General features: G+C 45.6%; 1 protein-coding gene across 7 annotated transcripts in view; it reads right to left on the minus strand.

Annotated features, from left to right (window-relative positions):
* The window catches only part of LOC137378448 (solute carrier family 12 member 5-like), a 1,212,460-nt gene that overhangs the window by 709,852 nt on the left and 477,691 nt on the right, over window positions 1-24,917 (minus strand). The window lies entirely within an intron of this gene.

Raw genomic sequence — 24,917 nt, forward strand, 5'->3', positions numbered from 1 at the left:
GTGGCTATAAAGGCCAATTCTGGCGTGACAGGCTCTTCCACAGGTGCTGCAGAGAAATTTGTTTGTCGGGGCTGTTGCACAGTTGGCTCTCCCCTTGCGCCTCTGTCTTTTTTCCTGCCAACTACTAAGTCTCTTCGACTCGCCACAATTTAGCCCTGTCTTTATGGCTGCCCGCCAGCTCTGGCGAATGCTGGCAACTGACTCCCACGACTTGTGATCAATGTCACACGATTTCATGTCGCGTTTGCAGACGTCTTTATAGCGGAGACATGGACGGCCGGTGGGTCTGATACCAGTGGCGAGCTCGCTGTACAATGTGTCTTTGGGGATCCTGCCATCTTCCATGCGGCTCACATGGCCAAGCCATCTCAGGCGCCGCTGACTCAGTAGTGTGTATAAGCTGGGGGTGTTGGCCGCTTCAAGGACTTCTGTGTTGGAGATATAGTCCTGCCACCTGATGCCAAGTATTCTCCGAAGGCAACGAAGATGGAATGAATTGAGACGTCGCTCTTGGCTGGCATACGTTGTCCAGGCTTCGCTGCCGTAGAGCAAGGTACTGAGGACACAGGCCTGATACACTCGGACTTTTGTGTTCCGTGTCAGTGCGCCATTTTCCCACACTCTCTTGGCCAGTCTGGACATAGCAGTGGAAGCCTTTCCCATGCGCTTGTTGATTTCTGCATCTAGAGACAGGTTACTGGTGAGAGCTGAGCCTAGGTAGGTGAACTCTTGAACCACTTCCAGAGCGTGGTCGCCAATATTGATGGATGGAGCATTTCTGACATCCTGCCCCATGATGTTCGTTTTCTTGAGGCTGATGGTTAGGCCAAATTCATTGCAGGCAGACGCAAACCTGTCGATGAGACTCTGCAGGCACTCTTCAGTGTGAGATGTTAAAGCAGCATCGTCAGCAAAGAGGAGTTCTCTGATGAGGACTTTCCGTACTTTGGACTTCGCTCTTAGACGGGCAAGGTTGAACAACCTGCCCCCTGATCTTGTGTGGAGGAAAATTCCTTCTTCAGAGGATTTGAACGCATGTGAAAGCAGCAGGGAGAAGAAAATCCCAAAAAGTGTGGGTGCGAGAACACAGCCCTGTTTCACACCACTCAGGATAGGAAAGGGCTCTGATGAGGAGCCACCATGTTGAATTGTGCCTTTCATATTGTCATGGAATGAGGTGATGATACTTAGTAGCTTTGGTGGACATCCGATCTTTTCTAGTAGTCTGAAGAGACCACGTCTGCTGACGAGGTCAAAGGCTTTGGTGAGATCAATGAAAGCAATGTAGAGGGGCATCTGTTGTTCACGGCATTTCTCCTGTATCTGACGAAGGGAGAACAGCATGTCAATGGTCGATCTCTCTGCACGAAAGCCACACTGTGCCTCAGGGTAGACGCGCTCGGCCAGCTTCTGGAGCCTGTTCAGAGCGACTCGAGCAAAGACTTTCCCCACTATGCTGAGCAGGGAGATTCCACGGTAGTTGTTGCAGTCACCGCGGTCACCTTTGTTTTTATAGAGGGTGATGATGTTGGCATCGCGCATGTCCTGGGGTACTGCTCCCTCGTCCCAGCACAGGCATAGCAGTTCATGTAGTGCTGAGAGTATAGCAGGCTTGGCACTCTTGATTATTTCAGGGGTAATGCTGTCCTTCCCAGGGGCTTTTCCGCTGGCTAGAGAATCAATGGCATCACTGAGTTCCGATTTGGTTGGCTGTATGTCCAGCTCATCCATGACTGGTAGAGGCTGGGCTGCATTGAGGGCAGTCTCAGTGACAGCATTCTCCCTGGAGTACAGTTCTAGGTAGTGCTCAACCCAGCGGTCCATCTGTTTGCGTTGGTCAGTGATTATGTCCCCCGATTTAGATTTGAGGGGGCCGATCTTCTTGATGGTTGGCCCAAGAGCTCTCTTCATGCCATCATACATTCCTCTGATGTTTCCGGTGTCTGAGGCCAGCTGAATATGACTGCATAGGTGTTGCCAGTCGTCGTTTGCGCAACGCCTAGCTGTTCTTTGTGCAGTACTTCTGGCTGCTTTAAGTGTTGCGGATGTTAAATCGCTGGGGGCTTTCTTGTAGTTCAACAGTGCAATGCGCTTAGCGGCTATGACAGGTTCCAGCTCTTCATTATGAGATTGAAACCAGTCTGCATTTCTCTTCGCACTTTTGCTGTAGGGGGTCAAAGCTGACTCATAGATGGCGTCTCTGATGTGGGCCCACTTGGTCTCAGCATCCCCTGTGGGAGTGTTTTGAAGGGCTGTTACAAGTGAATTTAGAAATTTTTGTAACAGCTGTGGGTGAGAAATTCTGCTCGTGTTGATGCGCGGGTGGCCCTTCTGCTTGGAATGATGCAACTTCTTTGGTCTGAGTCTAACCTTGCTGCACACCAGGGAGTGGTCGGTGTCGCAGTCCGCACTGTGGAAGCTGCGTGTGATTTGAACACTGTTTAAGGCGGCTCGCCTTGTGACAATGAGGTCTAGCTGGTGCCAACGACATGATCTTGGGTGCCTCCATGAAACCTGGTGACAGGGTTTAGTGTGAAAGAACGAGTTGGTGATGCAGAGGTTATGATAGGTACACAACTCAAGCAGTCTCTGCCCGTTCTTATTCATCTTTCCAACGCCATAGCGCCCAAGGCAGGAGGGCCATGAGTCATGGTCGGCCCCAACCCTGGCATTAAAGTCCCCCAGCAGGAATAGGTGTTCAGTGTTGGGGATGCTGCTAATGATGTTATGGAGTTGTTCATAGAACTGGTCTTTAGCTTCAGGTGGGGAGCAGAGTGTTGGAGCATAGATGCTGAGTAGGTGTGCTGGACCAGAGGTGGTGAGCAGTCGGATGGACAGTATGCGTTCCGAGCCATTTGAGGGAGGCTCTATCATGCTGAGCAAGGAGTTTCTGATGGCGAAGCCCACTCCATGCTGTCTTGGTTCTTCAGGATCCCTGCCCTGCCAGAAGAAGGTGTAGTCTTGCTCTGCTAGAGAGCCACTCGCGGGGAGCACCTTTAATGTGAAAAAAATGTTCCAAGTTGCTTTAAATAAACGTTATGGAACAAAATTTGACACCAAGCCTCAAAGAAATAGTATGCCAGATGACCAAAAGAGTGGTCGAAGAGGTAAGCTTCAAGGAGCATCTTAAAGGAGAAAGGAGGTAGAAAGGAAAGGGGCTATAGGGAGGGAATTCCAGAGCTTAGGGCTAGGCAGCTGAAAACAGGACTCCCAATGGTGGAGTGATTAAAATTGGGAATGCTCAAGAGACCAGAATTGCTGGAGTGCATATTTCAGAGGCTTGTGGGGCTGGAGGAAATTCCAGAGATAGGGGGGGTGACGCCGTGGAGGCATTTGAATTCAAGGATTAGAATTTTAAAATGGAGGTGTTGCTTGATGGGGAGCCAATGTAGATCAGCGACCACAGGGGCAACGGGTGAGCAGGACTTGGTGCAAGCTGGGAAGCAGGCAGCAGAGTTTTAAATAGCCTTAAGTTTGCAGAGGGTAGCGTATTGGAGGCATTCGAATAATCCAGTCTAGAAGTAAGAAAGGTATAGATGGGGGTATCAGCAGTGGATAAACTGAGGCAAGGGTAGAGGCAGGCGATGTTGAGGTGAAAATAAGTGGTCTTGGTAATGTTACAAATGTGTGGTAGGAAGTTCATCTCAGAGTCAAATATAACAACAAGGTTGTGAACAGTCTGGTTCAGCCTCAGACAGTTGCCAGGGAAAGGGATTGAGTCAGTGGCAAGGGAATGGAATTTGTGACAGGGACTGAAGACAATGGCTTCAGTCTTCCCGATATTTAATTGGAGTAAATTTTTAATCATCCAATACTGGATGTTGGACAATCAGTTTGACAATTTAAAGACAGAGGAGGGATCAAGAGTGATGGTCGAAAGGTAGAGCTGGGTATCATCAGTGTACATTTGGAAACTGATGTCATGGTTTTGAATGATGTCACCATGGTGCATCATGTATTTGAAAAACAGAAGGCCAAAGGTCGATCCTTGGGGGACTGCAATTGTAATTGTCTGGGATTGAGAAAAGAAACCATTACAGTAGAATCTCTGGCTCTGACAGGATAGATAAGATGACAGCAGGTGAGTGCAGTCCCATTCAGCCAAACAACTGGAGAAGCATTGGAGCAGAATTTGGTGGTCAACCATGTCAAAGACTGCAGACAGGGGGGGAGAATGAGCAGTGAGTTTATCCCAGTCACAGTCAAATAGAAAGTTATTTGTGACTTTGGTAAGGCCCGTTTTGATACCATGATGAGGGCAGAAACCTGATTGGAAGGATTCAAACAAGAAGTCCCGAGAAAGATGGGCACATCAGCAGTCAAAGGTCATTGACCTGAAACATTAACTGTTTTTCTCTCTCTCTCGCCACAGATGCTGCCTGATCTGATGAATGCGTTCAGCATTTACTGTGTTTATTTCAGCATCTACAGTATTTTGCTTTTGTTTTAATAAAGCAAAGATGATTTAAATTACTATATCAATCACGGTCTCTCTATGAATCCTGGATATGACCAAAATGCGTGAAAAATTCAGAAAAGAAAACCGATCTAATATTTAAACTGAATCACAACATTAAACAAGTTACTTCAAAAGCCTTCATTATCTATATGGCAAAATAGTTATAAATGATGCACTCAGATTACTCTAAATTTCAGTCAGTAATTTGCCTATTAATATTACAAAAAGTTAATTCATGCTGATTTTCACTTTTCATAACTGTATTCACAAAACTCACTAAACCTGCTGGGAACAGAACAGGTAAAGGAAGTTTTCTTTTCCAATAGGTTTCTTTGTGGGCCAAGAGGAGCAGGAAACCTTAGGCCCCAAGTTTCCTCCTTTCCATCTGACTGGGATTTTTCTCTGACCCTGACTGCTGCTGCTCCAAACAGCAATATTGCGTTCCCACCCGGGAGTTACAATCAGCCTCAGTGTTTCCGTAAATTAATTTTCAATTGACTTCTGTTCAAGGGCCGGCTGCATCATCCTGGAATCATATATAAATGGCCCAGTTTTTGCGGCATTCATAACAGTTAAACTGTTAGATGTCGTTATCTCCCTGAAATTGACAGTGACTTCTGGAGACTGCGCGTGTGCAGTCAAATGAGTAAATCAGAAGTTGCTGTCAGTAACTCTATGCTTCCCCAGAGGGTGCACTGTTGAAGATCCCCCCAGACCGTAATGAACTGGAAATCACTGAACTGGGAAGAACTTGCCCTTTTACACTATTAATCTCGCCTGAGAAAGTTACACCTTGTTGAATGGGGTGTAACTGAGTTTTCAATGGTATAGTAAGTTCATTATGACTGCTGAAAAATCTTTCTCGCCCTGAAAAATTATTTTTAAATTTGTGGAATGTCAAGTCCATTATAATAAAAAAACTCCACCTATATTTAAAATACTTGTTTAAGGATTGCTTATGATATTTCAGCTTCTATCTTAATCCCATGTGTATGCACCAGCCACTTATTTTTCTCTCTGGAAAATTTAATTTAAAAGTGAAGGATAATCAGTGCATTTTACTTCCTAGTTTGCTGTCTATGAGAATACTTCAATATGACTGGCTGCTTACCCTGCTTGATGACATCACTGCAGCTAAACGCCTGGAAATCCCTTTGACTTGGCACCCGATTCAAAGTGATGTTAGGAAAGGGGAAATCCATGCCACAAAGATGGCTAGATCTTTATGGGCAGGTTTCTTCGACGCCAGCGCAAGTGTCGTCACTGACAGCAAAATCCGGGCTATAATTTACTGCACAGAATGAGGCCATATTGGTCCAACAACTATGTATAATTCAGTCCAATGATTCAAACTTCAATTTCCACCACTGCCCCTTTAAATTTTCAGATGAAGCTTTAATTTTTCCTGCCTTTGCTACAGTTTTTGTGACAAGCTGGATACATTGTTGACCTATGTTTCACTCTGAACACTGAAGAGACCAAAGCTGTCAAATGCACAGCTGTTTCAAGCTTTTTATGACTGCTGTGTTCTCAATATTCAGAAATTGCCTTTCTTCAGAATGTGACTGATAGAACAATGTTTCACATCCTACAGCTGGCATCTTCTGGATCATTGTTGTGGCTCTGACAAACTAGCAAAGTGTCCTGTGGTTTCATTCATTGGAATAGAATGTAGACATTTTCACTCATGTATTAGTGAAGGATTACTGTGAACATTATGGAGCTTCCAGCACTCCTGTTTCTGTACACTGTTTGTAATGCTGTTTTTGTGTGTTATCTGTAAAACGGTTTCTGTGCAATCTGTGAAGTGGTTTACAATAGTGTTTATGTACGCTCTCTAATACCGACTCTGTACACCCTTTCAAATAATGTCTCCGCACACCCTCTGGAATACTGGTTCTGTACATTCTCTGTAATGTTGGTTCTATTTGCTATCCATAATGCTGCTATCATAACAGGTCAGGGGAGAAATGATTTTTGTGACATCCAAGCTGAAATTACTAAGGCCATTAGCACGCCTATTTACAATTATCTTCTTTATAGGTTGCAAGCAACGAGAGGCAAGTTCAAAGGAACAATGACTGAAGAAAATCTATAAAATAAAGGCAATAATGATTGAGAGGAGAGATTGATTGAAGTCTGAGAATTATATTTTGTCTTGTAAGCAATGCCACATTGTATTTACTTCTTATTGAGTCAGAGCAAGACTGTTCTTATCTGCATAGCTGTATGCTGGTTACCATAAATCAAGGACTACAATGGTTATATTCTGATCCTTTGTGTGGCTTGGCCATTTGCCACTATACAAACACCATTGCTTTGTTTGTGTCACACGAAGGAGCCATTTTAACGAAAGATGTCTACTGCTGCAATGTTGATTATCTGGAAATGACTGTCCATCGATTGCTGCAGTCTTGTCTTCCTAATGAGATATTTGTCATTTTTATGTTGTTTTAAATAACGATGTCAGACGTTTGATAGCTCATTAGTGGAGTATGCCACACAGCAGTAAAACTAAAGCAGCAACTTCCACCCAATCTATGCAAGATTTTACTGTGAATGCGATTCATTTTAATTCTCAAACCTAAATAATCAATTTTAAAATGTCACACTGCCACAGAAGTTCTTCAGAAAAGTTTTTATTGTACTGTATAAATATAAATTCCGTGCAAGGTAATCTTTTGCACCATTTCTTTAGAATTTCTGCATATGGCATGCAGAACAGGCTCTGGACTGGAGTTGGGGGAGTCGGGGGGGCGGGGGGGGGGGGGGGGTGGTGGGGGGAGGAGAAGATGAATCCCTGAGATATTGGCCAGGGTTTCTATTACATTTCCATTGTCAGCAGAGCAGTGCTAGCTCTGAAGAACGTCCTGACTACTCAGCTTTAGCAGCACTATTTACCCCCCCAATACGCAAATTGACTGTTTTACTTACTGTTAGTTAACAGTTGACTGTAACTTAATAAATTTGCTTTTACTTTTAAATAATGCCACGTGTTAATCGTTCAATGTAGACTGTGCCTTGTGTCATTAACATGTCATGAATAACACCCACTGATGTCAAATTAAACAAAGACCTGAAATGGAACAGTCATCCCTTTAAATCCACAATGCATTTTGTTTTTTTTTTAAATGGATGTTCGTCAGTGATTAAATTGCTGTAATTCCATCTATATGTTGAAATAACGATTACAAACTTGACTCTCTTAGATTGCAGCATTCTCTGAATCCCTTCAGTGAAATTATTGCCTTTTACTGCTCTTGGGTGTCCATTTTCCTCCATGACATAAGGTAACAGCTGGACAGGAGATACAGCTTTCAGCAGATGACACAGTTCTCTCAGGTGCAAAGAATCTTGCACGAAGTCACCCAAGCATTCAAGTTCTTCATATTAACGCCCATGATCTTGATGAAAGGGTTTGTAACCTATTAATGTTCAGGTGATATTTGGCCGTAGAAAGCTCATTAGCAACATCAATAGCTATTGTCCAAGTGACAGCCATGATGCCATCAGTAAGAGCGATCCAGAGTGGCTACACTTCTGGAAGAAGAAACAGTGGGAGAGAAGGGAACAGCTGTTAGGAATCCAGGGCTGCCGACAACATTTGCTGTGCCACATCCCTTACCTCCACCTGCACGAAATATTCACTATGCAGCATTGTCACAATGAGCGAGAATGCACACCAAGGTAATGATAATGTACAAATTATACTTTTGAGAGGGTGTGGCAAGTCTTAATTTTTGCTCCTGTCATGTCTGATGGACAACACAAGAAACATGTGCAACAATTAGGTGCACCTTGTTCCGGATACCAGCAAACCTCTTCCTTACTTGCCAGGTGCAAGGGGCCTAGTTGCCTCGAAGGACTCAGTGAGCCACTTCCTTAAATGCAGCTTTTGTTTTGATTTTGTTTTTTGTTTTGTTTTGCTTTGCTAGGCTTCCTGCAACAAAATTTTACAATTCATCAATAGGAAAGGGAATAGCTTTGCCACATCTCTACTGTGGCATTGTGATCATTGACTCCACTTTTCTCTCCCCAACACAATCGGTCCTTTAATTACTAGTTGCAGGCCTAACAGAGATGTTCCTGTGGTATGATCACTTTAAGAGTAATGCCCTTTAAGAACTCAGTATGCTGATGAGCTAAATACCAGGATGTAGTCATGTGACTAGAAGCCATGGTTTCTCTGCATTACAACACCCTGGACAAAGGTTCTGTGTATAGTTTGCTCTGTACTGTATGTGTTAGTTTAGCTGTAAATAAGCCTTCAAGAGATCTTCAAGGAACTGAAATCCACATACCTCATTGTGTTACTTAAGATAACACAAAGAAACTCATGACATGGTGGCAGTGCTGGTGAAAAGACAAGATATTTTTCTTTTATTCATTCATGGGATGTGGTCATTGCTGGCTAAGCCAGCATTTATTGCCCATACCTAATTTCCCCTGAGAAGGTGGTGGTGAGTTGCCTTCTTGAACCGCTGCAGTCCATGTGAGGTAGGTGCACCCACAGTGCTGTTAGGAAGGGAGTTCCAGGATTTTGACCCAGTGACAGCGAAGGAATGGCGATATAGTTCCAAGTCAGGATGGTGGGTGGCTTGCAGGTGGTGGTGTTTTCATGCATCTGCTGCCCTTATCCTTCTAGGTGGTAGAGGTCACGGGTTTGGAAGGTACTGTCAAAGGAGCCTTGGTGTTTGGTGAAGTGCATCTTGTAGATGGTACACACTGCTGCCACTGTGTGTCGGTGGTGGAGGGAGTGAATGTTTGTGGATGGAGTGCCAATCAAGCGGGCTGCTTTGTTCTGGATGGTGTCGAGCTTCTTGAGTGGTGTTGGAGCTGCACCCATCCAGGCCAGTGCATAATATTCCACCACAAAGGAATGAAACCGGATGGACCACCCAGCATCGACCTAGGCACCGGAAACGACAACGGCAAACCCAGCCCTGTCGACCCTGCAAAGTCCTCCTGACTAAAATCTGGGGGCTTGTGCCAAAGTTGGGAGAGCTGTCCCACAGACTAGTCAAGCAACAGTCCGACATAGTCTTACTCACAGAATCATACCTGACAGACAATGTCTCAGACACTGCCATCATCAGGTATGTCCTGTCCCACCGGCAGGACGGACCCACCAGAGGTGGTGGCACAGTGGTATACAGTAGGGAGGGAGTTGCCCTGGGAGTCCTCAACATCAACTCTGGACCCCAGGAAGTCTCATGGCATCACATCAAACATGGACAAGGAAACCTCCTGCTGATTACCACCTACCGCCCTCCCTCAGTTGATGAGTCAGTACTCCTCCATGTTGAACAGCACTTGGAGGAAGCACTGAGGGTGGCGAGGGCACAGAATATACTCTGGGTGGGGGACTTCAATGTCCATCACCAAGAGTGGCTCGGTATCACCACTACTGACCAAGCTGGTCGAGTCCTAAAGGACATATCTGCTGGTCTGGGTATGCAGCAGGTGGTGAGGGAACCAATAAGAGGGGAAAACATACTTGACCTTGTCCTCACCAATCTGCCTGCCACAGATGCATCTGTCCATGACAGTATTGGTAGGAGTGACCACCGCACAGTCCTTGTGGAGATGAAGTCCCGCCTTCACATTGAGGATACCCTCTATCGTGTTGTGTGGCACTACCACCGTGTTAAATGGGATAGATTTCGAACAGATCTGGCAATGCAAAACTGGGCATCCATGAGGTGCTCTGGGCCATCAGCAGCAGCAGAATTGTACTCAACCACAATCTGTAATCTCATGGCCCGGCATATCCCCCACTCTACCATTACCATCATGCCAGGAGACCAACCCCGGTTCAATGAAGAGTGCAGGAGGGCCTGCCAGGAGCAGCACCAGGCATACCTCAAAATGAGGAGTCAACCTGGTAAAGCTACAACACAGGACTATCTGCATGCCAAACTGCATAAGCAGCATGCGATAGACAGAGCTAAGCGATCCCATAACCAATGGATCAGCTCTAAGCTCTGCAGTCCTGTCACATCCAACCGTGAATGGTGGTGGACAATTAAACAAACAAGTGACTGCAGGAGGTGGCTCCACAAATATCCCCATCCTCAATGATGGGGGAGCCCAGCACATCAGTGCGAAAGATAAGGCTGAAGCATTTGCAACAATCTTCAGCCACAAGTGCAAAGTTGACGATCCATCTCGGCCTCCTCATGAAGTCCCCAGCATCACAGATGCCAGACTTCAGCCAATTCGATTCACTCGGCATGATATCAAGAAACTGAAGGCACTGGATACTGCAAAAGCTATGGGCCCTGACAATATTCCAGCAATAGTACTGAAGACCTGTGCTCCAGAACTTGCCACGCCCCTAGCCAAGCTGTTCCAGTATAGCTACAACACTGGCATCTACCCAGCAATGTGGAAAATTGCCCAGGTATGTCCTGTACACAAAAAGCAGGACAAGTCCAACACGGCCAATTACCGCCCCATCAGCCTACTCTCAATCATCAGTAAAGTGATGGAAGGTGTCATCAACAGTGCCATCAAGCAGCACTTGCTTAGCAATAACCTGCTCAGTGATGCTCAGTTTGGGTTTCCCCAGGCCCACTCAGCTTCTGACCTCATTGCAGCCTTGCTTCAAACATGGACAAAAGAGCTGAACTCAAGAGGTGAGGTGAGAGTGACTGCCCTTGACATCAAGGCAGCATTTGACCGAGTATGGCATCAAGGAGCCCTCGCAAAACCGCAGCCAATGGGAATCAGGGGGAAAACTCTCTGCTCGCTGGAGTAATACCTAGCAAAAAGGAAGATGATTGTGGTTGTTGGAGATCAATCATCTCAGCTCTAGGACATCACTTCAGGAGTTTCTCAGGGTCGTGTCCTTCAGCTGCTTCATCACTGACCTTCCTTCAATCATAAGGTCAGAAATAGGGATGTTTGCACAACGTTCAATACCATTCGCGACTCCTCAGATACTGAAGCAGTCCGTGTAGAAATGCAGCAAGACTTGGACAATATCAAGGCTTGGGCTGATAAGTAGCAAGTAACATTCACGCCACACAAGTGCCAGGCAATGACCATCGCCAACCAGAGAATCTAACCATCTCCCCTTGACATTCAATGGCATTACCATTGCTGAATCCCTCATTATCAACATTCTGGGGGTTACCATTGACCAGAAACTGAATGATCAAGCAATCCTGGTTTTAAAAAAAAGCGTTTGAAGAGTTAAAAAAATTCATTTTCTAATGGCTCCATGTGAGCGAGAAAAGGGGGAAACCCTGAAAAACACATGAATTGAAAAAAAAGAACTGATATGGAAAAAAAGCACAAAACCCCCCCAACTCTCCACTAAAGCAGTTAAGCTGAAAAAAATCATTAAACTAGTCAAGCATGCAGCAGATAAATACACTCTAGCAAAAAAAGCAAAAGGGGAAAAACCCTTGAACTGCCTGTGTGATAGGTGTGTAAACATGCAAGCCAAGTGCTGAAAGAGAAAACAAAAACACTGTCAAGCACCTGTTGCACTCTGTCAAAGCAGCTAGTCTGAAAAAAAGGATTTCTTAAAGGGGGAACCATGCAGAGTTAATTGAACAAATTTTAAAACAGACTTGAAGCCACAAATGGAAAACACAGTACTGAAGGCATACACAAAGCTGAACAAAGTTAATTATTGAGTAGAAAGCAAAAGAACAGCAGAAGGATGGATATCAAATTTTTCAACATGATCTGAAAGGCCATTGATACCCTGAGTTCAAACATTTTAAACAAAGAATGCAGTTATGCTTCATAGACCAAGCAGTTGCAGAACCAGAGAAGCAGGGTTGTGAAAATACTGATAGCAGTTGGAAATGAGGGGTTATACAGAATCAATACCTCTGGTTTATCTGAAGAGGACCAGGAAGATCCCACAAAGATATGGAAAGTGCTAGCAGATCAACTTCAAATTTTAGAATTCATCTTCTGGAATTGATGTCCTACAGGCAACAGCCAAAGGAATCAATAGATCAATTCATCAGTAGATGCCATAGTAAGGGCAACGAATGTGATTTTCCAGAATCTGAGCTGTCGGAGTGAATAATAGAGCTGGTGATTGTCTCAACCCCTAGTGAAGTGTTTCAAAAAGACCTCTTGGGTACAAGGAAAGGTCACAACATTGATGCGCTGCTAGCAGATGGCAGGAAATATGAAGCCATTGCAGCCAAACAGCATCTGCAAGCACTAGTTGCAGCTGATGATTATCATGCTGATACTAAGTCACAAAAGATAATGTGGTTGGTCCCCCTCACCACAAACTTGTCCTGCATTTCAAGATCTGTGCAAGGCATGTGGTGCAAAAGGACACTGGCCCCCCCGTATGCAGGAAATCTGGCTCCAAAGATGCAGCGAGAAGTCACAATCGGACACAAACAAACAGAAGACAGGCACTGCAGTATGACAACAGCAGCAAGGAGAGTGCCAGAGACCTGCGTAAACAAAAGCCGGTACATGAACTCCACAGTGAAATAGACATGAGACAAGACTCAGAGTGGAGTGATTCTCCGCCAGAAGATGAGCAGGCATTTCACATTGTGAACCTGACACATTGTGTTGATGAAGTCAAACAACTGGAAGCTTTTTCTGCTATTAGTATCATGTGCCAAAAGAAAGTTGGCAAACACACAATCAGGAGTCAGATAGACATGGGAGCTGTTGCAAATATCCTACCAGTCCAAATCCTGAAGGATATGTACCGGGGTCATTGGAAATTAATGATACAACCGACAACTGCAAGGTTAACTGCATACAATGGGTCACCCAACTCTTGGAGTGGCACACTAACAATGCAATGCAGCTATGGCAAATTAGCATGGAAACCACAAATATTTTACCTGGTAGACACGAGCGACATGATTGGCAGGACTACCAGCATGTAGGACCTCAACATAGTGACTATCCAGGAGATCACCAAGGTACCCATTACAGCAGAAGAGACCAAGGGTACCCGCATTGAGCCAGTCCAGGAGTGACAACAAATGTACCCGGACAGGTTCAACATCACAGGAGATTTCAAAGGCAATACTGTACTGCACCTCAGGGAGGATGCAATTCCGTCAATCAACCCTCCCAGAAAGTTCAACGTGCACGTACAAGAAAAGCTTAAGTACATATTGGACGACATGGAACGCAATGGCCTCATCCGTTGTGTGCATCATCGCACAGACTGGTGCAACTCAATTACATGCGTGCTAAAGAAAGACGGAGCAATCAGGGTATGTCTAGATCCAAGGCATCTAAACCTCTCCCTAAAAAGAGATGCCCTCACAAGATTCCAACACTAGAGGAATTAAATCCCAAGTTCACAGGAGCCAAGTTCTTCTCTATGTTGGATGCTAAACATGAATATTGGTTGGTACATCTTTCTAAGGAATCTCAGGAAGTCACCACCTTCCAAACACCATTTTGAAGATATTGCTTCCAGAGACTACCCTTTGGCTTATCTGTCTGTCAAAATCTGTTTTAGCAGCATATGGATAGAATTACAGAAAACGTGCCTGGATGTAAATGCGTTGCCAATAGTTTTGCCCATTACTGCAATATCAAAGAAGAGCATGATCAAAATCTTCACTCACTGATGGCAGCTCGTCGTGAAGGGATCATTTTTAACAGCAAGAAGTGCCAGGTGAATGTAAGTCAGGTCAATTCCTTTGGCTCCATCTATCCAGGTTGCGGAATCCGTCCTGACCCAGGCAAAGTCGAAGCTGTAAGGCCTACTCCACAAGACACAGAAGATAAGTTGGATTTTTCAACTTCTTGGCACCATACATTCCAAATCTTTCTGACAAAGCATCATCACTGAGACAGCTCTTAATGAATGATGTACCATATATATGGCAGGAAGACCATCAGCATATGTTTGAGGCTCTCAAACAAGCATTACCAGCAGAAACCTGTACCCTGCAGTATTGCTGGAGAATTGGTGTAGGAGGGAGGGCATGAGATTTCTGAGGCATTGGGATCAGTTCTGGGGCTGATGGGACCTGTACAAGATGGACGGGCTACACCTTAACAGGACTGGAACTAACATCTTCACAGGGAGATTTGCTAGTGCTGTTGGGGAGGGTTTAAACTAGCTTGTCAGGGGGATGGGAACCTGAGGGGTAGCTCAAATTGGAAGGAAGAAAAGCTGATAACAGGAGGTAGAAAAGTAACAAGTGACAGTAGAAGGCAGGTGAAACAAAGGCAAGCATCAACTAGGCTTCGAATGCAGAATGTCAAGAAGACAAGGTTAAGGACACTCTACCTGAATGCATGCAACATTCGCAACATGGTAGATGATTTAAAGGCCCAAACAGAGGTAAATGGGTATGATTTAATTGCCATAATGGAAATGTGGCTACAGGGTGACCAAGACTGGGAACTGAATATTCAGGGATATTTGACATTTAGGAAGGACAGGCAAAAAGGAAAAAGAGATGGTGTTTTGCGCTAATAATAAGGGATGGGATCAGTACATTAGTAGGAAGAACAAGATGTGGAATCTGTTTGGATGGAGCTAAGAAACAGCAAGGGGCAGCAACCATTAGTAGGAGTTGTTTATAGGCCACCAAACAGTAGTGGAAGTGTGGGGCATGGCATTAATCAGGAGATTAGAGAAACATGCAGCATGGGTAATACAGTAACCATGGGTGACTTAAATCTGTGTATAGACTGGGTAAACCTAATGAGCATTAATGCTGTGGAGGACAAGTTTCTGGAGTGTGTTCTGGGTGGTTTTCTAGAGCAGTATGTTGAGGAACTGACTAGAGAACAGGCTATTTTAGATCTAGTATTATGTAATGAGAAAGGGCTAATTAATAATCTTGTTGTAAAAGAACCTTTAGGGATGAGTGACCATAATATGATAGAATTTTACATTATGTTTGAAAGTGAAGTAGTTCAATCTAAAGCCAGGGTGTTAAATTTGAACAATGGAAATTGTGAAGGTATGAGGGGCAAATTGGCTGAGGTGGATTGGGAAAATACATTAAAAGGTATGACAGTACAGAGGCAATGGATAGTCTTTAAAGAAATAATACATAGTTTACAGCAACTATACATTCCTTCAAGCCATAAAAACCCCAAAAGTAAAGGCAGTCAACCGTGGATAACAAAGGAAGTTAAGGATTGTATAAGATTAACAGAAAAGGCTTATAAAATTGCCAGAAATAGTAGTAAACCTAACAATTGGGCGGATTTTAGATTACAGCAAAGGAGGACGAAGAAACTGATAAAGAAAGGGAGAATAGAATATGAATGTATGCTGGCAAAAAATATAAAAATGGACTGTAAAAGCTTTACAGGTACGTAAAAAGGAAACATTTGGCTAAGACAAATGTGGGTCTATTACAGGCAAGGTCAGGTGAATTTATAATGGGGAATAGAGAAATGGCAGAGAAGCTAAATGATTATTTTGTATTTGTCTTCACTGAGGAAGATACAAGAAAGCTCCCAGAATTAGAGATCCAAGGGATTAGGGGGAAAATGAGGAATTGAAGGAAATTAGTATTAGTAAGAAGAAATTAATGGGGCTGAAGGCTGATAAGTCCCCAGGACCTGATATTCTACATCCCAGTGTGCTGAAAGAGGTAGTTATGAAGATAGTGGATGCATTGGTGATCATCTCCCAAAATTCTATCGATTCTGGAATGGTTCCTGCAGATTGGAAGGTTGCAAATGTCACCCCACTATTTAAGAAGGGTGGGAGAGAGAAAACAGGGAATTACAAACCTGTTAGCCTTACATCCGTTGTTGTGAAAATGCTTGAATCTATTCTAAAGAATGTGACAAATGGACACTTGGATAATAATGATGATCTGATTGGGCATAGTCAACATGGATTTATGAATGGGAAATCATGTTTTATGAACCTGTTGGAATTTTGAGGATGTTACTAACAGAATTGATAAAGGGGAGTTGGTGGACATGGTATACTTGGATTTTCAGAAGGCTTTTGATAAAGTCCCCCACAGGAGGTTGGTTAGCAAAATTAAAGCACATGGGATAGGAGGTAATATACTGGCATGGATTAAGGATTGGTTAACAGGTAGAAAGCAGAGAGTAAGAATAAACGGGTTATTTGCACGATGGCAGGCTGTGACTAGTGGGGTACTGCAGGGATCAGTGCTTGAGCCCCAACTGTTCACAATGTATATCAATGATTTGGATGTGGGGACCAAATGCAGTACGTCCAAGTTCACGGATAACACAAAACTACGTGGGAATGTGTGTTGTGAGGAAGATGCAAAGCAGCTTCAAGGGGATTTGGATAGACTTAGAGAGTGGGCAAGAATGTGGCAGATGGAATATAATGTGGAAAAATGTGAAGTTATCTACTTTGGTAGGAGGAATAGATGTGCAGAGTATTTCTTAAATAGCAAGAGATTAGAAAGTGTAGATGTACAAAGGGACCTGGGTGTCCTTGTCAATAAGTCACTTAAAGCTAACATGCAGGCGCAGCAAGCAATTAAGGTTAATGGTATGTTAGCTTTATCACAAGAGGATTTGAGCACAGGAGTAGTGAAATCTTGTTTCAATTTTATCGAACCTTGGTTAGACCACACCTGGAGTACTGTGTGCAGTTTTGGTCCCCTTACCTTAGGAAGGGTATTATTGCCATAGAGGGAGTGCAACGAAGGTTCACCCGACTTGTTCCTGGGATGGCGGGACTGTCCTATGAAAACAGATTGGGGAAACTGGGCCTGTATTCTCTAGAGTTTCGAAGAATGAGAGGTGATCTCATTGAAACCTACAAAACAGATGCAGCTAAGGTGTCTCCCCTGGTTGGGGAATCTATAACCAGGTGACACAATTTCAAAACTAAGAGGAAGTCACTTAGGACAGAGATGAGAAGAAATTTCTTTACTCAGAGGGTTGTGAATTTTTGGAATTGTCTGCCCCAGAGGGCTGTGGAAGCTCAGTCATTGAGTATGTTTAAAGCAGGGATTGACAGATTTCTAAATACCAATGACATAAGGGGATATGGGGATAGTGTGGGAAAAAGGTATTGAAGTGAAAGCTCAGCCATGATCATATTGAATTGCAGGGCAAGCTCGATGGGCTGAATGGCCTACTCCTGCTCCTATGTTCTTATTATGATCCAAGGATGACGACAATCCTGGAAGTCGATGCCTCACAGAAAGGGCTAGGAGCATGTATCCTGAAGGATGGCAAACCAATTGCATTCGGATCCAAAAGTTTATCCTCAGCACAATCCAATTACTCAAACATTGAGTGTGAAACACTTGTACTGGTGATTGGGATCACTAAGTTCCACACCTACCTGTTCGGTAAGCAGTTCACTGTGGAAACTGACCACAACCACTGGAGATGATCTGGCATAAACCATTGACAAGCGCACCACCTGGACTACAGTGACTTTTAATGAAAGTACAGGAGTATGACTTTGATGTTTGCTACAAAAATGGTCACCTCAGATACGCTGAGCAGATTGCCAAATCCAAACATGAATGAAGTCGTCCCACTGGATCTACAAGTAAAACAGCATGGAGATTGAGGTGGAAGATATGCTTAAAATTGATTTATTGCATTTTGGTCAACACAAATGTAACCAATTGCAATCAGAAACAGCCAATGACCCACAACTGAAGGCATTATGAAGAGTCATGATAGAAGGATGGCCTGATATGAGAAAAGAGGTACCAGAAACCCACAGATGCTTTTGGCCTTACAGAGATGAACTCGGTATCTCGACAGGAGTAACATTCAAAGGAAAACAAGTGATTATGCCCAAAGCTCTCCGATAGGATATCGTCACAACTTCACCAAGGTCATATGGTTATAGAGCAAATGAGATGACTAGCAAGAGACACTGTTTATTGGCCAGGGATCAGCAGTGACATTGAAAGTATACTGAGGATGTGCGAGGCATGCCAGAGCCATCAACCACAACAATGTGAAGAACCTCTATACCAGGGTTGTACAAACTTTACAGGCGGAGGGCACATTACGATTTTTGCTCGGCCCGGGGGCCAGTGAGCAAATTTCAAAAGATAAAGGCATTAAAAATTTATCTTACTAGTAAAAACAACAATAAAATGTGCATTTTTGTGAAGAAGCTTTAAATGAGAAGACTAATTTATTGACTTACTTTCTTGTCACTAAATTGAAAATTGATTGAGTGACATACCTGGCATTGTTTTTGCTTGCAGAGTATTCTGCACAGATGTCCATCTGTCAGGAGAGACATTGATCTTCTCTCCCCCTTCTCCCCGCGTTCTATGTGTGTCTCATTCTCTCTTCTACCACCACCCGCCTCGCCCCCTCTAGGAATAGGGGATACAGATTGAAAGTTTTGTGCAAAAGATGCAGGGGGATCCGGCGGGCTTTTTAAAAAAAAAAGTCAGAACCCTCCAGAAACACCTGAGTCTGTTGGGAAATGGCTGTTCCCGATGTCAGCAACTGTCAGCTGTGAAACTGACAGTGCTGTAGTTTAAAAGCCAGTCTGACAAAGGGAAATTTCTCCTCTCCAGTCAGAGTGAGGATGAGAAATGGCCCCAGGAAACGTTTACATCCGTGGGCCAGATGCAAACGTTTGGCGGGCCAGATTCTGGCCCGTGGGCTTTCTGTTGGACAACCCGGCTCTGCACCCTATGAGATTCCGTCAGTCTCTTGGTCCAAAAATCGCCACTGATCTATTTACAGTGAATTGAGATTACTTTATCTTCTTCTTTTCTTCTTTTGGGCCTCCTTATCTCGAGAGACAATGGATACGCGCCTGGAGGTGGTCAGTGGTTTGTGAAGCAGCGCCTGGAGTGGCTATAAAGGCCAATTCTGGAGTAACAGGCTCTTCCACAGGTGCTGCAGAGAAATTTGTTTGTTGGGGCTGTTGCACAGTTGGCTCTCCCCTTGCGCCTCTGTCTTTTTTCCTGCCAACTACTAAGTCTCTTCGACTCGCCACAATTTAGCCCTGTCTTTATGGCTGCCCGCCAGCTCTGGCGAATGCTGGCAACTGACTCCCACGACTTGTGATCAATGTCACACGATTTCATGTCGCGTTTGCAGACGTCTTTATAGCGGAGACATGGACGGCCGGTGGGTCTGATACCAGTGGCGAGCTCGCTGTACAATGTGTCTTTGGGGATCCTGCCATCTTCCATGCGGCTCACATGGCCAAGCCACCTCAAGCGCCGCTGACTCAGTAGTGTGTATAAGCTGGGGATGTTGGCCGCTTCAAGGACTTCTGTGTTGGAGATATAGTCCTGCCACCTGATGCCAAGTATTCTCCGAAGGCAGCGAAGATGGAATGAATTGAGACGTCGCTCTTGGCTGGCATACATTGTCCAGGCCTCGCTGCCGTAGAGCAAGGTACTGAGGACACAGGCCTGATACACTCGGACTTTTGTGTTCCGTGTCAGTGCGCCATTTTCCCACACTCTCTTGGCCAGTCTGAACATAGCAGTGGAAGCCTTACCCATGCGCTTGTTGATTTCTGCATCTAGAGACAGGTTACTGGTGATAGTTGAGCCTAGGTAGGTGAACTCTTGAACCACTTCCAGAGCGTGGTCGCCAATATTGATGGATGGAGCATTTCTGACATCCTGCCCCATGATGTTCATTTTCTTGAGGCTGATGGTTAGGCCAAATTCATTGCAGGCAGACGCAAACCTGTCGATGAGACTCTGCAGGCATTCTTCAGTGTGAGATGTTAAAGCAGCATCGTCAGCAAAGAGGAGTTCTCTGATGAGGACTTTCCGTACTTTGGACTTCGCTCTTAGACGGGCAAGGTTGAACAACCTGCCCCCTGATCTTGTGTGGAGGAAAATTCCTTCTTCAGAGGATTTGAACGCATGTGAAAGCAGCAGGGAGAAGAAAATCCCAAAAAGTGTGGGTGCGAGAACACAGCCCTGTTTCACACCACTCAGGATAGGAAAGGGCTCTGATGAGGAGCCACCATGTTGAATTGTGCCTTTCATATTGTCATGGAATGAGGTGATGATACTTAGTAGCTTTGGTGGACATCCGATCTTTTCTAGTAGTCTGAAGAGACCACGTCTGCTGACGAGGTCAAAGGCTTTGGTGAGATCAATGAAAGCAATGTAGAGGGGCATCTGCTGTTCGCGGCATTTCTCCTGTATCTGACGAAGGGAGAACAGCATGTCAATAGTCGATCTCTCTGCACGAAAGCCACACTGTGCCTCAGGGTAGACGCGCTCGGCCAGCTTCTGGAGCCTGTTCAGAGCGACTCGAGCAAAGACTTTCCCCACTATGCTGAGCAGGGAGATTCCACGGTAGTTGTTGCAGTCACCGCGGTCACCTTTGTTTTTATAGAGGGTGATGATGTTGGCATCGCGCATGTCCTGGGGTACTGCTCCCTCGTCCCAGCACAGGCATAGCAGTTCATGTAGTGCTGAGAGTATAGCAGGCTTGGCACTCTTGATTATTTCAGGGGTAATGCTGTCCTTCCCAGGGGCTTTTCCGCTGGCTAGGGAATCAATGGCATCACTGAGTTCCGATTTGGTTGGCTGTATGTCCAGCTCATCCATGACTGGTAGAGGCTGGGCTGCATTGAGGGCAGTCTCAGTGACAGCATTCTCCCTGGAGTACAGTTCTAGGTAGTGCTCAACCCAGCGGTCCATCTGTTTGCGTTGGTCAGTGATTATGTCCCCCGATTTAGATTTGAGGGGGGTGATCTTCTTGATGGTTGGCCCAAGAGCTCTCTTCATGCCATCATACATTCCTCTGATGTTTCCGGTGTCTGAGGCCAGCTGAATATGACTGCATAGGTGTTGCCAGTAGTCGTTTGCGCAACGCCTAGCTGTTCTTTGTGCAGTACTTCTGGCTGCTTTAAGTGCTGCGGATGTTAAATCGCTGGGGGCTTTCTTGTAGTTCAAAAGTGCAATGCGCTTAGCGGCTATGACAGGTTCCAGCTCTTCATTATGAGATTGAAACCAGTCTGCATTTCTCTTCGCACTTTTGCCGTAGGTGGTCAAAGCTGACTCATAGATGGCGTCTCTGATGTGGGCCCACTTGGTCTCAGCATCCCCTGTGGGAGTGTTTTGAAGGGCTGTTACAAGTGAATTTAGAAATTTTTGTAACAGCTGTGGGTGAGAAATTCTGCTCGTGTTGATGCGCGGGTGGCCCTTCTGCTTGGAATGATGCAACTTCTTTGGTCTGAGTCTAACCTTGCTGCACACCAGGGAGTGGTCGGTGTCGCAGTCCGCACTGTGGAAGCTGCGTGTGATTTGAACACTGTTTAAGGCGGCTCGCCTTGTGACAATGAGGTCTAGCTGGTGCCAACGACGTGATCTTGGGTGCCTCCATGAAACCTGGTGACAGGGTTTAGTGTGAAAGAACGAGTTGGTGATGCAGAGGTTATGATAGGTACACAACTCAAGCAGTCTCTGCCCGTTCTCATTCATCCTTCCAACGCCATAGCGCCCAAGGCAGGAGGGCCATGAGTCATGGTCGGCCCCAACCCTGGCATTAAAGTCCCCCAGCAGGAATAGGTGTTCGGTGTTGGGGACGCTGCTAATGATGTTATGGAGTTGTTCATAGAACTGGTCTTTAGCTTCAGGTGCGGAACAGAGTGTTGGAGCATAGATGCTGAGTAGGTGTACTGGACCAGAGGTGGTGAGCAGTCGGATGGACAGTATGCGTTCCGAGCCATTTGAGGGAGGCTCTATCATGCTGAGCAAGGAGTTTCTGATGGCGAAGCCCACTCCATGCTGTCTTGGTTCTTCAGGATCCCTGCCCTGCCAGAAGAAGGTGTAGTCTTGCTCTGCTAGAGAGCCACTCGCGGGGAGGCGAGTCTCCTGAAGTGCTGCAATGTCCACATTGAGTCTACTGAGCTCGTTGTTAATGATGGCGGTCTTCCGAGAATCGTTGATTTGTGTAAGGTCTTCCGACAGGCCAGGACACATAGTTCTGACGTTCCAGCTTGCAAAGCGAAGGGCTGGTACCTTCTTTCCTTTTTTCATGTTGTTTGGTGCGGTGTATCAGTCCACCTTTCGGGCAATGACCCTGAGCTCCAAGCACCCATTGAAGCAGGCAGACTGTGGCGGGACAGAACCTTATTGACCGGGGGCTGCCCGGTTTGAGGCGGGAGGTAGCTGTCCAGTGAGGTGCAATGACCTCTCCCACCGACAAAGGCAACCCGTGGCGCCCAGTTTCTACGCCAATTTATCTGGACTTATAACCCGTAACTGCTGCCTTCCGTGTTGTTTCAGTCGCTGTGAGGCAACTATGGAGTGACCTCTCCATGGCGCATGCCTGGGCAAATTTATGGAGGTTGAGAGTTGCCCAGTCGTCAAAACCCCCCTCTCGGCCTTTCTGGTGGGGTCCAAAGGAGTGCAGGACACGACGTTTGGCACCAGTATGGCTGCAGGAACTGCCGGAAACATGCCAAAGGTGACACATGACCGCCTACGGGGTTCCGCTCCGGATTTTGTTAGGGTTTACTCCCTTAGCCTTGGTCTCTCCCGAGACGCCCACAAGGCAGTGGGGTTGTTGGGGCCCCTACACAGGTGTAGGATGGTGCCGGTGGGAGGAGGGGATGCAAGGGGGAGGGGTAGAGGGAGGAGGGGGGGGGTGCAGGGGAAGGGGGTGCGGGGTGAAGATGGTGCGAGGGGGGGGCGGGCTGGGACGGGGTTATGAGGGGGTGAGCTGAGAGGGTGGAGCAGGGAAGGGGACGGGGGTGGGGGGGGTGGAAGGGGGGTAAAGGGGGGGGGGAGGGGGGGTGGAATCTGGTGCAGGTAATAAGCCATTTCCTCAGTGCCCACCATCGACGTCCGGAAAGCTCATCCACGTCCTTCGGGAGGTGAAGCATCATTTGGCAGACTTAGAGGTGATTACATTTGCTAAGGGTTTTTTTTTTTGCAGTGGTTTAAATAAAGGCATGCAGCATTGCCGACAGTGCGCTGCAGATGCTCTCCGAGCCATCTCCCGCGGGCGCTTTGAAGTTGCGGCCGGGGGGGCCGTTCGTGGATGTTTTGGGTGTTCGGGGCACCTTTTCACAGGACTTCTCTCGGGTCCCGCAGCTCCTTCTTCACCTCAATGGACTTACCGCATGCCGTGGCTGCAGACACTCTGGACTGTGAAGACAGCAGGATCGGAGATTGAAGTATCGGCAGCTGTGCTCGTCAGTTTCATCCGGATCAATTTCATTGAGAAAACAAAGAGCAGGTGTGGCTGGGGGAGGGCAGTGGGCCCAGGTAACATACACTAAACTAACTGTTAACTTTTAGATAGGGCTAAAATGAACTGATTTAAAGAGCCAGGGGAATTTAAACAGTTTAAGAGGGCAGATTGGGGGAGAAAACGTTAGGGATGGGAGCAGATGGCCATGGATAGAGTTGAACAGCAAGGGAGCTTCCTAGGGAGCTTCCAGCCCAGGAGCCATCTTTATCTTAGTCACCAATTATTTCTCCAAATTTCCAATTGTCAGGCCGGTAAAAGACACTTCAAGCATTGTTGTCACAGACACATTGAGTGCCATAATCAGTCTGTTTGGTGCACCTGAAGAAATTATTTGTGACAATGGACCATAATATATGGGCAGACCTTTCAGGGACATGTGTGCCAAATGGGGCATCAACCATGTGACATCCTCACCACATTACCCTAGATCTAGCGGTCTTGCTGAGCGAATGGTTCACAGTTAAATCGCATAGGTCAACAAAACAAGATTTTTGTGTTGCCATGTTACACCTTAGAGCTACACCTATGGATATGGGCTTACTGTCACCAGCAGAGATCACGTTTGGCAGACAAGTGAAAACGACTCTGCCAAGCCATCATCTATCCAAATTCTCCGAGATACAGGAGACCTGCTCAAAAAACTAGGGAGAATGAAGATGGTATGTGACCGACATGCAGGGGCGGAACTACCTCAACTACATGTAGGACAAAATGTCAGAGTCATACACCTGACAATAAGAACATGGTTACCCGCAGGGGTATCCAAAGTATGCAGTGAGCCTACGTCTTACAAGGTTACAACATCTAATGGAGCCAATTAACAGAAGTGTGCAATACTCCAATTGTGCACAGCAAACTTGAAAGAACACACTCCGATGATGAGGGTGTGATGGAACAACAGGACAACAACCAACGCATTGACAACACGTCTGCAAGCCAAGAACAGCCAAGGCTGAAATCCACATCCCCAGAAGGTTATACTATAACAAGAGCTGGAAGAGTTGTCAAATCACCAAAATGATATATGAAATCTTAAGCTTCTGCACTGGTACATTTCACAATCCCTATCTTTATATTTGTAAATTTTATAATTTCTATCCCTGTATAGCTAATTTTTATATTGTTCAATTTTAGGTGTTTTTACTTGTAGCAGATGAAACTTATCTTTGGGAAGAAAGGGGATGATGTCCCTTTAAGAACTCAGTATGCTAATGAGCCAAATACCAGGATGTAGTCATGCGACTAGAAGCCATGGTGTCTCTGCATTGTAATACCCTGGACAATGGTTTTGTGTATAGTTTGCTTTGTATTG

The sequence above is a fragment of the Heterodontus francisci genome, chromosome 16, assembly GCF_036365525.1.
Source record: "Heterodontus francisci isolate sHetFra1 chromosome 16, sHetFra1.hap1, whole genome shotgun sequence".
NCBI lineage: Eukaryota > Metazoa > Chordata > Chondrichthyes > Heterodontiformes > Heterodontidae > Heterodontus > Heterodontus francisci.